Source organism: Thermobia domestica, chromosome 9, assembly GCF_964235325.1.
Source record: "Thermobia domestica chromosome 9, izTheDome1.hap1.1, whole genome shotgun sequence".
NCBI classification, from domain to species: domain Eukaryota; kingdom Metazoa; phylum Arthropoda; class Insecta; order Zygentoma; family Lepismatidae; genus Thermobia; species Thermobia domestica.
In genome coordinates, this window is record NC_137462.1 from 169,203,707 (window position 1) to 169,217,468 (window position 13,762).

Below are 13,762 nucleotides of genomic sequence, written 5' to 3' on the forward strand. Positions count from 1 at the left end.
AACAGTACTATACTCCTATTTTGTGTTTACCTAGCACCTTTTGCACCTTTATAAGCACATAGAGGATTTGTATACATTAACAATGCATACGTGATGAGAACCAAAAGCCTTTAATTTCAATCAATTTTTCATTGTTGTGGCGAAACAATTGAATATTAACTTAAGGACATTATAAGGGAAGCTGCCTCACAGCTTTCTAGTTTATTTGCACGACATAACTCATTTTCGACGAAAATGTCACATAGCGGTTCTTCGAGGCGCAGAGACGATGTGTGGTTTGAGATTTCATTGGTATATTGGTTGCAAGAGTTACTAGATTTGAAAATTACATTGTTATACAATTATATTGGTAATTTATTGCATCAGATAAAAAGTACATTACTGTACATAAGATAAAAAGTCAATTCCTGTAGATTTACATAATATTGATTACTCATGACTAGGATTACAGAGACTATTCAATTTCATTTAGAATGCTTTAGGGAAACTAACTATCAACTGGCAAGCTACTGTCAGTATCCATAATTCGATCTCTGACAATGTAAGTTTGTATAGCCCGACATAAGAATGACTTGATCGTTGGGCCAATTAGAATTCTAGCTAAAAAATACCGTAATAAAGCATTACATAGAGAAACGATTTAAGCAATAGCTACAACAATGAATCATTGTAGATCAACTGCTATAAGTAGACGTTAATAGTGTAACGTTAGTTTATACCTTCCTCTAATTTCAAAGTCTCAGATATCAAGTCATTGCTGTCGAGCTCTTATAATACAGAATATCGTGTTTATTGGTTTTCTCGAGTTGCTCTGTTTCTTCCCACATTCTCAGTATACGAATTCTTTTATAGTATTCAAATTTTTTAATTACCCGTCTCCTTTAGTATAAAGGGCATAATGGAAATAAGTGAAAAAATTAGTGTTATCCACGAGACGAGACGAGACAAGAGATAAGATTTTCTCGTCTTGTCATCTATTTTTTTCTATAAATCTTGTCTCGTCTCGATTTTCGAAGAATTCTTTCTCTTCTCGTCTCTATCCTTGTAGAATTATTTCTCGTCTTGTCTCGATCCTCGAAGAATTATTTCTCCTCTCGTCTCGATCCTCGAAGAATTATTTCTCGTCTTGTCTCGATTCTCGAAGAATTATTTATCGTCTAGTCTCCGCTTGATTCTCGGAAAACTTTTTTAGTCTAGTATCAAAGCTTGTTCTCGTCTCTTTTTGTAAATTTACATACAATAATTATGTTCTGATTTCTTCCCTTAGTTTTCATCAAGAAGTTGTTAGAATCCTTCCGTATCGCCAGAGGTCCACAAAGGGTGTGATATAACAACATTTAAACCATATTTATTATTTAAGTATATTGTATTAAGCAATGATTTGCATATATTTAAACGTTGATTAATGCTCTTCATTACAATCATACAACCACTATAAAAATTTATAGTTTATGCTGAGAATTATGCAACACTAAAACAGTACTTGAAATCTAAGACTTGATTGTATTATTGTTGCTCACGAGACTCCGGAAAGTTGTTGTTTCGTTTCGGTTGTTCTCGCCTCAAAAACGAGACGAATTGTCATTTTTCTCGTCTCGTCTCGAATTGGATAATGCACTTCCCTTCTCGACTCTCCTCTACATAAAAATATTATTTCATTTTCTCTGGCATGACTATTCACAGAGAGCAATGGCCGACTCTTAAAGCTGAATATTGTGTGGTCAATATGTTAATCACTCCCACCTCTGATATCTCCTTGTTTCTAGACCAAAATTTGCTACTTCTTAATTCAAGAAGATGCTGGGTCAGCATATACTACAATTCTGTGCTTGCATTAGGAATCTACTGCGCGCCACAAATAAGCACAGTTCTACGTATTTTAATTAATCAATATAATTTAGATAAATTCTCCATTAAAGTAGAAATAATCTGAATTGCTCATTTCTTTCGAGAGATTTTCATTCGATGACAAAATGTGTATCTAACCAAAAAGTTACTTACTGAAGGAAAGTGTTGGTATTGTATTGGAGTTTTAGGGAGAAAGTCAATTGAAGGAAAATAGAATGAATATGGATAAAACAGGCAGAAAGAATCATTGATTACTCAGTAATGAATTTTAAACATGGCATCCACGCATATCGGTTTTGTTCGTTGGCAGCTTTTCTTAAGTTCGATCGCTTTTGGAACAGGCACATTATTTCCTTTATTGTCATTGTCTCTCCACATAAATGAATCGGATGCTGAAGAGAAACCGAAAATTAAATTTTCTTTCTAGTGCTTCGAGATGAAGACTAACAAATCAAGCAGTAAAATAATACTTCTGAAATACTAATTATGAATAAATTGTGAAATTCCTATTTTATTTTTAAGGAAATTTATATTAAGATAATTAAGACTATATAAACGAAAGTCATGAGAATATCCCTTAAACACAAACAATTTGCTGAGCAAAACAATATATAAACATTTAAACACTACATACGTGTTACAGTTTCGCCAACTAACACTTTGGCTTTATCAGGCTTAATCAGAGATAGTGTCTGATGAAGCCAAAGTGTTAGTTGGCGAAACTGTAACACGTATGTAGTTTATTATGTGAATATATTGTTTTGCTCAGCAAATAGTTTTGTTTGTGTTTAAGTATATACAAAGTAAAGCTTCTACTTATGGAGAATATCCCGTGGAAACACGCCCTTACAGGTCAGAGTAGAACAAAGAGAACTTGAAAAAATCAATGATTTCAAGAATCTGGGAAGTATTTTGACGAGACACGCTTACTGTACAAAAAAAAAGAATCAAAAATATCCACAGCCAAACAAGCATTCAACAAGAAAAAAAATTCTTAAACTAGCAAGCTTAATATTAGACTAAGGAAGAATTTCGTCAAGTGCTATATCTGAAGCATTGGACTGTGTATGGTTTAGAGACTTGGACATGACAGAAGTTAGAAAAAAAAATATTTAGAGAGCTTCCAAATGTAGCGTTGGAGAAAGATGGAGAAGGTAAAATGGACAAAGAGTGTAACAAATGAAGATGTTTTGAAACGGATATGAGAGAAGATGACGCTTCTAGCCAACATGCTTCATAGAAAGTCCAATTGGACTGGACACATCTTGTGAAGAAATTGTCTTCTTCATACTGCCATAGAAGGTAGAAGGAAAGCGAAGAATAGGAGAAAAAGGACACAACTGGTGGACGATGATTTCAAAAATAGAAGAAAATATTGTGAGTTAAAAGAGGAGGCTGAAAATCGAGACACGTGGAAAAAGGACATTTCCAGGCCCAGATTTAAAACTGGAAGAAAAGAACCTCATTAGTCCCAGGACATTCCAAATGCAGAATAATTGATAATAATAATAATTATATATATATATATATATAAACTATATATTATAACTTGTGTTACAGTTATAATAATCCCTTCATCAGACACATTATGATTTACATGAATGTTGTCCTGTCAATAAAATAATACAAAGAAGATTTTTTTGTATTGCCGTAAAATTTCTTAATTTTCTGTTTTATTATATTGCATCTTCATACAAAAATACGTGTGGTATATTTTGGGAAATTTTGTTGACACTCCAAAACCTCAATAAACGGCTGATATGATTGGCTTGGGAAACTTCTTCACTCCTAGCATTGTATTTATTGTCAGGACAATGTATACGTTAATCAGATTATGGGCACGACGCACGACGAAGGCGTTGTTGTAACACTAAAAGTACAACATACTTTTATAATTTATGTATTCAGCTCTAGTGCTTTGGTTGGAATTTTAAAAGCTAAAATTCTTTTAGCTAAACAATTATGACTACTAAGTAATAACTTTGCCATAAAAGTAGTGTTTTGGCGTTTTATTACACTAATTGCATTAACTTTAAATGTAGCTAATTGGAATGTAGCCTAATTACCTTCAACTTCTCAACAAGAAACACAGCTAATAGTATAAGTTTCTCAATTACATGAAAAATGGTACTTCATTGATTTTTAAGCGGATTTTTATTAAAATTATTTTGCAAAAATTTTACGATGTCCAATCCCAAATTTTGATTGTTCAAAACTCCGGAACCAAAAACCTGCACATCATAATACTTCATAAACTTGTATAATAGATATAGGTCTACACTTGTCAAATTTAATCTAGACTGAATGAACTTAAAATTCATAAAACGATAATCATGCCTTTGTATTGTATAGTTGCGAAACATAATCGCTTACTCCGAGAGAAGAACACAGACTGAAGGTATTTGAGAATAAATTCTGAAACGAATATTCGGATCCGAAAGGAACGGGAATGGAGAAACTTGATAATGAAGAACTACATAATTTATACGGTTTACCAAACATTGTTAGCGTCATGAAATCTAGGAGGCTCAGGTGGGAAGATCATGTAGCCAGAATGGAAGAAAGAAGGAACGCTTTCAAAGTTTTAATCCAATCGTAAAACGACTATTAAGAAGATCTAGGCGCAGATAGAAGGGCAATATAAAAGGGATCTCGCAAAAGTAGGAATACAAAGCATAAACTGGATCCAGTTGGCTAAGGACAGAAGTCAATGGAGAGTTTTTGTGAACACAGCATTGACCTCTGTGTTCCATAGGCCACAGAATTAGTTAATTAATTGGGTGAGTTCGGTTGATTTTTCGACATATGACTAAGTTCAAACATAAAATTTGACGACCTATATTCCGGGAATCAAAAGCATTCGTGCCATAATATTTAATATGCATACTTAACTTGTCAAGGTCAGCCACAATGCGAGGTTTGATCCAGATCGAATGAGTTCGGCTGAATAGTGTGATATATATAATGTCCTTGATCTTTCAGGAGAAGCTAAATGAAGAATGAAAAGACAATTTAAAAAAAATGTATTTGTTTGTTACAAATTCTTCACAAAATAATCATTGTTCAACAACTCAATTGTTGGAACTGGGATGAACACACTAACAAGCAACGGGCGCGATATCGAGACTCGAATTGCGCAATAAGAGTTACATATACTGAAAGAGCATCTAGTAGTTAGTAAATTACCAAATTATTAGCTGCAGTCCGCCAGTAAGGAAAAAGTTATGGGACTGTAAAGTTCAGAGCCTGACGTACGAAAACCACACAAAACTTAGCATTTGGCTTGTTCCTCTTTGTATTGATAAGAGATAATGAATTCTAACGTATTTCCATCACAGAACATGATGTTTGACATAAGAAAATCTGTATGAGAAGAATTGTCAGTGTTGCCATCCATATAAATTACAGTGTTGCACGAATAAGAATACCGCGAAAAGCTTGGTTTGCAGCGAATGAAAGAGTGAACACAAAGGTGTTTTGTGACATCATGTTTTAGTGGTTCGCACGAAACTACGTTTTACACAATACGTTATTTAGTTTGTAAGAATCAAAGTAGTTATAATATACTTGTATTAACATTACAGAATATTATTTAAACAGAAGTGTAAAAGCTACCAAGATAACACTAGTATAAAGATGCTTCGCAAAGTAGACCTCACGATAAACCTGTGAAAATGTCATTCGGGTTTGAATCGGTTTGTTCGTTGGGCATTTATCGTGAGGCATACTGACAGACAGACAACACAAATGCCGAGCATCGCAAATCGTAAAACTCGGTTCGTGTTATCAGTGATATAACATTCAACGCCGTTGAATTCATTCTTGTAGTCCGTGCCTTAACGGAGAGTGTAGGGTATTCTAGCAACACTGTAATGTCTATAGATGTGTTATCACTGGTTATTGTCCGATGAACATATTGTACTAACTGTTTTTGTTTGGAACACTCGATATTTTCTGCTCTTTATATCAATTGTGTGGCTTAACACTATCATTTACATTGCTATCTCCCCTTCCCAAACAAATACCATTTGCTATTGCACACGCAAACAGGTTATTCCTTCTGTTTGCCATAGTCTCTCATGTTCACTTTGCAGCCCCATAATTTTGCCCTACTAGCGGACTGCAGCTAATAACGTGGTCACTTCATGACTGATGCTCTTTCAGAATATACTTTATAACCCGTATTGTGCAACGCAAGTCCGATCACGTATTATTTGCTTGCAAGCTTTTCGAGGTATTCTTATTCTTGTTCTGGCAACACTGTAATTTCTATGGATGGCAACACTGACAATTCTTCTCATACAGATTTACTTATGTCAAACATCATATTCTGTGATGGGAATACGTTAGACTTCATTATCTCTTGTCAATACAAAGAGGAACAAGCCAAATCCTAAGTTTTGTGTGGTCTTCGTACGCCAAGCTCTAAACTTTACAGTCCCATAACTTTTTTCCTACTGGCGGACTGCAGCTAATAATTTGGTAACTTACTAACTACCTGATGCTCTTTCAGTATATGTAACTCTTATTGCGCAATTCGAGTCTCGATATCGCGCCCCTTGCTTGTAAGATATTGGAATTGCTTTCCAGTAGTAGTTTATTGTATATTTGTACATGTACAGAATACATGACTGAATTATTATTTATTTATTTATTTCGTAGAAGTCAATGAGAGTGTCTGTGAACGCATCATTGAGCCTCCGAGTTCCATAGGCCATAGAGTTAGTTAGTTAATGTGACATGGATGACCCCCCCCCCCCTTCCAGACATAAATTTATGATCCATGATATATTTTGTAAAAATATTGTATTGGAATATAGCATATACTTTTTAAGGCTTCGCAATCATTCTCACTACTTGGATTTAAAATCAACCTAGAACAATAGAATAAATTCCTCCACTTCACACGACTGTGGCATATTTCATACTATGTTAGGTTGAATGATTAATAAATTAATTGTGATTTAATGCCTTTTCCAATACTATTTTTACATAAGATGAGACTTCAAAGTCCAATACGAAAAAGTATTTAAGTTTTAATTCGAGTTAAGCACCTTCTTCCCGAAAAAGAAACGGTATTATACATGTAATTATAATACAAAAAACCTAAATATTTCAACATCCATTTCTCAGAAGTTATGATTTTGCCATTTCAAAATGTATAACTACACACCAATGAATCATTACATTTATTAAAAATACATTAAGAAATGATTTTATGTTACGACTCAGAAGATAGGCTAATAATTTGTTAATTAGAGATTATCGTCCCTTTCACCAGTAAGCCTACTTGAGACGTGGACACACAACTCAACGTGGGATCTGAACCACATGAGCTTCTACCGACAATCGAAATCTGGTGCCTCGCGCAAAGAGTATAGTAATAGAATAGTGAAAATATTTAATATCCTGTTTTCAGCTATGGCATTTTACAATTACAGTACTTATGTATTCTAATCGAATTTGAAAAGAAAAAAGTTGAAAAAAGTTATTGAAAGAAATGTTCTTAGTTATCGGGTAGGTTAGGAGAAAAATAAATAAGTAAATAATGATCTTCTCCTTAGACATGAACGATGAGCACTTGATTAACAAACTATTCAGCCAAACAACTGGACTATTTCGTGCGCTAATTTGGTTTGTTTTGTGTAAAGAGGTTTCCTGTTCCAGGGTCAGATACAACTAAATTTGCGGCTACTAATTGGAAATTACATCTCTTGCAACGTATAAGCAGATTTTATAACTATTGATCAATATACGAGGGCAAGTCAAGAAAGACTTGGACTGATTTTTTTTCCCGGCAGTTCTGTTAACGCTGGAGCTTCATAGTTTGGCATACAAGTAGGGTGGGTCTTGCTGTGCATATATATAAAATGTTGTTAAGGAATCATTGCATGTTTGGTAACCACGACTTTTTATTGCAGGTGATGTTCTGCGCCGCCTCTAGAAGTCGCCTGTAGAAGAAATGGAGTCATTACGAGATGAACAATTTGCAGCTATACGGTTCTGCTATCGCCTGGGGTAAAGTGCAACAGAAACTCTAGGAATGTTGAGAACACCCTACAAAGATGACGCTCTGCCACGAAGTACCGTGTTCTGGTGGTTCAAAGAGTTTAAAGAGGGCCGAATGACAATCACGAAAGCTGGTGGACCAGGTGTATCAGCATCAGCTGTTACTGAGGTGAACATTAACACGGCAGCAGTCATTGTTAGAGAAGATCGCCGCATCAGTATCGACGATCTGGCAGCCGCACTACGTATATCTCATGGCAGTGCCTTCAAAATTTTGCATGACCACCTCCACATGAGCCGAGTGTGTGTGCGATGGATTCCGCGACTCCTGACACCAGAGCAGAAGGCCGTTCGAGTGGAGACTTGCAGGGAGCTGTTGCAAAGGTTTGAGGATGGTGGAGACGCCTACCGCACCGTGCGACTTTTTTCTATTCCCTGCCCTAAAATCCAGACTGCGTGGACGCCGCTTCTCCGATAATTCCGAGGTTCTGAAGGCATCGGAGGCGGTTTTGAAGGACCTCTCAAAGAATGGCCTGCGACACGTGTTTGAGGACTGGAAGACTCGAATGAAAAAGTGCATTCAAATGGGCGGGGACTACTTTGAAAAGGATCATGTGCCTGTTGCTGAGTAATAATAAATTGCCCAGAAAAAAAAATCAGTCCAAGTCTTTCTTGACTAGCCCTCGTATATCAATTGATTTTTAAAGGAGAATTTTCTGTTAAGATGCTAGAATAAAATAGTGTTTCTAATTCACACTAGGTCCTAAAGCAGAAGACCATTGCTTCTCTCAAAATTTCCATATACTAATACTACGCCGACCGTTTTTAAATTGCAGTTACATGTACTTTGTAAGCTACACTTAGCACATATAAAAATTTATAACACTAAAAGTATCATACAAATATACCTACTATTATTTCGTCGGTATCGAAAAACTTTACTCAACTATTAGAATCATTTATCTTCATTTTTTATGCTCCCAAATTCAAAGTGTGGGATATGGATATGTTCCGAACAGTATCCACCCAACAGAATGTCGGTCGTACGCCATTACGGTTCTTTGCAGTTTCGATCGTATGATGATTTTCCATATATATGTATATCTTCGAGAAAATTATTGTTACTTAATATTGCATCGGTCCTGTGCCGTTTTGGTTCCCCGCATGTTACCCCCCAAAACCGACGTTATCTGTTGTTTTCAATAAACCTATTATCCATGTGTGAAGAACGAGAATTTTAACTAGTATATTTTACCAAATCGCCTGGGTCGTTTCTGTGAAAGTTATCCAGAAGAACTCATCCCAGAAAGAAACTACTCTCCTATTGTTGCTCCAAAGTAAAAAAGATGTAAAGAAAGAAACTTACAAGGGAACATTGCGATTTCGTTAATTCAATTGCTGAAAATGATTGCTAGCACTGGATTCAGCAGTCAGCACGAAAAGAAACGGAGAAAAAGAAGGTGTTTTGTTGCAGGCTGGGAGATAAGTGAGGGCAAAGTGCGTAGATAGAACGTAGAAAATGTCTAGAAATGCCATGTTAATTCGGAAACGAGTACAAGGATTGAGGTCAAATGTTGCATATGAGGAATGCATGTAGAGCTTTACTGAATAGGCGTAATGTGGATCATGAGGAGTATCTGAAAAACCGCCATGTTGGATTTAGCACAAGAATAATATAGGGGAAAGTGTTCATGTGACATATGGCTCTTGACACCGTCTGTTGAAATCAATAGTGACCAATACAGTTTGAGACTTCTGTAACGAGAGGTGTTCCACGTTATGGCAATTAGCAACACGGTCGTAAAGGTAACGTGAATGAGGAACAACCACAAACATAAATGAGACCATTTTCCAGCCAACAAATATCCCGATCCACCCAATATTCATTCACATGATGGTAAAAGTGCAAATATGACCAATGACAATCTAAAAGAGTTCATGATTCACGTTTTCTGGCTATCTATAGAGCAGGTAAAACTGCTGTTCCTCGTTGATTCATGGAGAACCAATAAAGATGAAGAGTTGGTGCAGAAACCGGACAAGTTGAACTTATACGACTCCTTAACTCTGATAATTTTACGTCACTCGTACAACTGTTGGATGTGTTCTTCTTCGGCCCGTATAAGAATTTCGTAAAATATAAAACAGATATTGATTTTCTGTCATCTGACTTCAAAATACAACAACGAGAGGACTTCACTCGCCCACTTCTAGTTTACAACAGCAAGGTTCCAAGTTATGATTAGATATGCTTTGTGCAAAACTAGATATTTGCAAACAGCATCTGGCGCATTCGTGACATCTGTCGACTACTGCATCAATTTCAATACCGGCAACAGCTGTGATGAGCCCGATTGACCATCTTTATTGTTTTTCAAATATACCTACTGTTTTCTTTCTTTCTTTCTTTTTTTTTTTTTTTTTTTTTTTTTTTTTTTTTTGTATCAACCACGCAATTATTCTTAAGGTCCATAGCCTAATAGTTGCAATTAAACAGAGGTTTCCAACCGTATTGGCCACTATTGATTTCAATATACGGTGTGCGTCAAGAGCCATGTATCATGTGACCTCTTTGCCCTATATTTTTCTTGCGGTAATTCCAACATGGTGGCTTTTCACATGTTCCCCATGATTCACATAACGCCTATTCAGTGGAGCTTTATATGCATTCCTAATATCCAGCATTTGACCTCAATCACTATACTCGTCTCAAAATTAACAAAGTGTCATTTCTAGATATTTCTACGTTCTACCTTCACACTTTGCTCTCACTTATCTTCCATCCTGTATACGGTCTGCCACCAAACACCCGTTCCTCTGTTTCTTTTGGTGTTGAATCCAGTGCTTGCAATCATTTTCAGCAATTGAATTCACCAAATCGGAATGTTCCCTTGTTAGTAAGAAAATAAATGTTCAGCAACAAACGAGTGCACAACAGCAACACCAAAAGACACATCTACACAAAATCAAATCGGAGAGCCTAAGTTATTTTTATCGTTGAATATGGTCGTAATCTCATGAAAAAGAAAGAAAAGAAATGAGCATTGTGGAGGAAAAGAATGAGAATATAACCTTATTTTTTAAACACATTAAGGGTTCCGCTTTCACAAGAGAGAAAGAGAAGGATGGAAGAAATTTCGTTTGTTGTTTCTGTTCCAGGATGGTTTTCTTGGAGAGTGAAAAATTTCAGTTTAACACGAACTTTGGTAATTCTCTTCAGTCACAGCCTCCATAAAGCAGCGAAATACTTTCAGCAACCGTAGTTATAGCAGCTACTCGTTATGCCAAGAAGAGAAAAGGAAGGAAAAATAAAGGAGACAAATTTGACAAGAAGAAAATTGGTTGAGGGGCATTTTTTCTCTTTCTCTCTCTCTCTACCAAAAATATGCATTTCTGTTGTGTGTATGTGTTTCTCTCTTTTGTGTTTTCGTTGTTAGAAGTACGGCCACCAATCAACGGTCTGCTGCAAACTCTCCAAGATTAAAAGGAGACAAACAAATCATCCTCCTCTCGTGCCACCCTCCACCTAGAGTAATGTCCCGTAACAATTGTTTCTAAGGGCTATTCTTATAACAGCGCAGCTTCAAAAGACATGGCTTACCTCACTACAGCGCTGGGTAACCGCAAGAGAGAGAACCATGGGTATATTTGTTAAGTTCCCAACAAGTTTTGTTATCTCATGAGAAAAAGAAATCTTTCTACGGGTAGCTTATACCTACTCTACCACCAATGGTCCTCTCCTATCGTCTATATAAGATTTAACGAGATCATTGACATTCTTGGGACACAATTTTCTTCCCCCGAAATTCTCTGTGCGTGCTCTTGTCCCCCATTTTCCCTTTTGTAAGTAAGCTCTTTCTCAACCTGCCTCACTGAAATTAAGATGGGAGGCGGCACGTGTTAAGGAAGACCGCCGGCATGATAATGAGAGAGCAGGGGACCCTTGAGGGCAAAAGGTTTTTGGAGATAGACACGATGAAGACAAGTGGCGGTTTGCTTACTCCTCCTCCTATTACTACTACTTGGACAAAATCATGTAATAGAAAACATATGGAGCTACCTACACATCGGAGAGCAGATTGATTATTTGTCTTTATTTTTTGTAACGATACATCAATTTTTTGTTAGTGTTAAAAACGTATTTCCACACTGAAAAGTGTATTTGCATTTTTTTAAAGTATATGACACTTCGAAATACTGTAGATAAATTGTAATTTCATAAGTCATAATATAACAGTTGATAAATTGTTAAAGGAATAAAATTGATTTATTGATTGGGCTTTACTTTTCATTTCCAGTGTAGAGATTGCTCGTTTCTAAAATGAGACGAGACTCAAAGTGGCAAGTAGGTCCACCTTTTTAAATAACAGACGACAAATATTACGAGTTTCGTAGGCAACACTAATTCATCCAAGTATTAGATCTCAAACACTGTTTTAAGTGATACATGATACATACTATAAAAGCTGCAAATTGATAGAGTGAATGTACGAACAGAATGGAGAGTATTTATCAACGTTTAAAAGATGCACAAGTCATTACACAACGTACACAAATAATAAATATGGTTTAAACGTTGTTCACGCAGCTCTCACGGCACGGAATGACTCTAAGAACTTCTAGATTAAATTAACAGAAAAATCAGAACACAAACTTTGTGTCCCACAGATTTTGTACATAAACTTATAAAACGAAACGAAAATATCGAAAACCACTTGTATCTTCTTTGGTGGTATTTAAATAATACTACATTTCTAATATACGTATAGTAATATATATTAGATAATACTATACTGGATATATATTATCTCATATATATTGTAATTCACTTGAACTATAATATTAACGCATACACCAAGCACATAAATGTAATCCATATTGACTCATTCTTCTAAATACTAATATTCTAAATTCAACATACTAAATTGAAGAATAACTGAAAATCAACTACAGACTAAAGACATTTAAAAAAAACAATTAAGTCTGTGCTTCTTTTCAATTAAATTTTTACCTTCAACATTTGAACATGGTAACATCTTTACATTCCTGTTGCCCAGTTTAATACATCTATACAGCAATATTGTATGTATTGAACTGTGATGTATAATTAAGTTTAGCACTAACAGACAATATAAAGTTTTAGCTCCTTAAATTGTGCATATTATATTTTTGACGAGCTTTATGTGCGTGTATTATATACATACGTATATTTATAGGATATGTGAGCGGTTCGAGTAAACTGAAAAAGAAAATTTAATATTCCCATGCAACGCAATGCAATGACATATAATATACAAGCTTCCCCCTGTCTAATGCAGATACAAATCCGAACTTAAATTAGCTAAATATTCTTCTGTGGTCTGATTCCAACCCATTCCAACTAATAACTCAATTTAGCCGGAGAGCTCGTTCGTGGCTAAGTGGTTAGCGTACGCGCCATTGGCGTCGGAGGCCCGGGTTCGATTCCCGGCCGAAGCTAATGTGGTTATGATTGCACGTTAATCAGTAGGTGTCGTTTCATATAGCTTACCTGCTGAAAGGGACGTTGAACTCAAAACCAACTCAACTCAATTTTGCCGGAAGTAGTGCTTACTGTTGAGGAGATTGATGTAATGTTATTACGGGCGTAAGCGAGTTTACGCCCTTTTTGCACCAAACGCATTAGTGGCTTTTGTCATGCTTGTTTAGCCTCCTGGTAACATTTCAATTCAATATCGGAATAAAATGCTGCATATTACATTGGTTTATGTAAGAAAACAACTACCGGTACTTAAATTTTCAACGTCGTTTTTCTCCAACTGCATGTTTCAGACTTACGCTCTTATTGCATCAAACTCCTCAATTGTTTTCCCCCGAGTCGTTCATACATTCTCCATATCTCTTGTTTTATAAATAATTCCCTCAA